Source organism: Suncus etruscus, chromosome 1 (genome assembly GCF_024139225.1).
Source record: "Suncus etruscus isolate mSunEtr1 chromosome 1, mSunEtr1.pri.cur, whole genome shotgun sequence".
NCBI lineage: Eukaryota > Metazoa > Chordata > Mammalia > Eulipotyphla > Soricidae > Suncus > Suncus etruscus.
In genome coordinates, this window is record NC_064848.1 from 50,306,545 (window position 1) to 50,308,942 (window position 2,398).

Here is a 2,398-nt window from a genome sequence, read left to right on the forward strand (position 1 = left end):
GACATGCAGCTCACCACAGGGATCGTTTAGTGCAGTCACAGAAATAATTATACTGAGAACTATCATAACAAAATGTGACTGAATGAGCAAAGTAAAAAGCCTGTCTTCTTAGAGTGCAGGCCTGTGTGGGGTGGGGAGGAAGGACACTTGGGATATTGGTCATGGGAATGTTGCACTGGTGAAGGACATACATACATACATATATGCATACATACATACATATAAATCAAAAAAAAGAAAAGATAAGGCCTCGCAATTCTTACCACAGGCTGTGTTCTTTATGCTGACTGTATAGAAAGAGGAGGTACAGTAAATGCACCCTATATACACCTCAACACAGGCCCTTTGCCTGGTCTGTATTGTGAATTGGGGGACAAAATAACCTTTCACATTTATATTGAAGGTAGATAATGACAGTGAATTAGGGCAATTCCCACCACCAGTGTTGATCTCCTTCCACCCCTGTTCTCAGCATGCATCCCATAAAAAATTGGGGAGAAAAATGAACAGACATTTCCTCAAAGAAGAAATGTGGATGGCCAAAAGGCACTAATATAATGCTCCACATCACTAATCATTAGGGAGCTGAAAATTAAAACAATAAGAAATCATCTCACACCACAGAAAATGGCACACATCACAAAGATCAAGAACAACTAGTGCTGGTGGGATGCGCAGAAAAAATAATTCTTATTCACTTCTGGTGGAAATGTAGTCTAGCCAGCATTTCTAGAAAACAATATCGCTATTTCTTAAAAATCTAGAAACTGAGTTCCCACATAATCCAGCAATATAACTCCTAGGAATATATCTTAGGAACACAAAAACACAATACAAAATGCCCTCTGCATTTTTACCTGTACTTTTATCACAGCACTATTTATGATAGCCAGTCTCTGGAAACAACCCAGGTGCCCAACGACAGATGAGTGGCTAAAAAAAAACAAACAATAAAACACTATTCAGCTGTTATGAAAGGTGAAGTCCTAGAATTTACCTATACATGGGTAGAAATGGAGACCATTATTCTGAGTGAAATGAGTCAGAGGAAGAGGGATAGACACAGAATAGTCTCACTTATCTGCAGGATATTAAAAAAAAAGGACAATATGGTAATAAAATCCAGAGGCATTAGACCTGAATGCCAGGAAGATCAGCTATTGACATTGAAGCTTGTTACAAAGAGTGATGAGATATAGCTGCTATAGCACTAACCACAATGATTACTATGATGACAATGCTGTATGAGAGACAGGCAGGGGATTGGGGTGGGGAAGGGAAATTGGGGCCATTGTGGTGGGAAGATTCCACTGGTGAAGAGTGGTTACATTATATGACTGATACCCCTGTATGAAAATATTTGTAAACATGGTGATTAAATAAATAATAAAATATAAATAAATAAATAAATCCTAAACCTAACTCTACCCCCAACCTATCCCTAGCCCTAACCCTAATCTTTACTTCAACCTTAACATTAACACTATACTTTAGCCTACCTAAACCAAAACAAAAAAAATCTCAATAATAACATTAGTGTAGCACGGAACTCAGGATATCCCAAATTAAATATCTTAAAAATATTTAAATATTCAATATATTTATTTATAGTCAACATACATATTTAAGACCCTTGAAAGATAAAATAATATTCATTACCCAGAGGAGAAATTAATTATTAATACAGAAAACATTTCCTGAGTATTGATTTTATGCTAAAAATTATTTAAAAAATTATTTGAATCTAAAAATAAAGTACTATACGACTACTATAACAAAGAATTTAACATAGTCTAAGATAGTATAATAAATGCACAATAGAACTAAACACAGAATTTGAGAGTTTGATAGACAAATTCTTTTTTTAATTTTTTATTTTGATCATATTGACTTACATATCTTTCACAGTAGTATTTTAGGTACATATTAACATTGAACCAGGGGAATACCCATCACCAAGTTTGTCCTCCCCCCATCCCCATTCCCTTCCTGCAACCATATCCCCCACCATCACTCCCTGGGCTGCTAGAGTAGGTGGTCCCCTCTTTGTCTAGCTTACTATTAGTGATCATATTGTTTGGTCCTGGTACTCTGGTACCCTCCCTTATTTCCCCCTCTATTTGAGAGGTGGAGCTCAATAATTTGAGTTATGTGGTTTTGTTTGAAGGAAAGAAAAGCAATAGAATGGAGTACAAAAAAATAAGGAAAAATAAAAATAAATAAATAAAATAAGCTGAAAATGGCGGAGTTCTTCTAGAGGCTTTCAACCTCAGTTTGAGTGAGGACATGAAAAAGGTAATTAAAACACCACATCAATACAGAAAGAAATATCAAATTATATATCCAGTGAACACTACAGCAATAAAGACAAGTACCACACAATAGTCTTGGTTCAGTT

General features: G+C 35.6%; 1 non-coding gene across 1 annotated transcript; it reads left to right on the top strand.

Annotated features, from left to right (window-relative positions):
• Positions 1-246: 246 nt before the first annotated feature.
• LOC126031802 (small nucleolar RNA SNORA51) lies at positions 247-379 on the top strand. The gene has a single exon (XR_007503633.1). It is a non-coding gene; the product is annotated as a small nucleolar RNA SNORA51 (small nucleolar RNA).
• Positions 380-2,398: the final 2,019 nt, after the last annotated feature.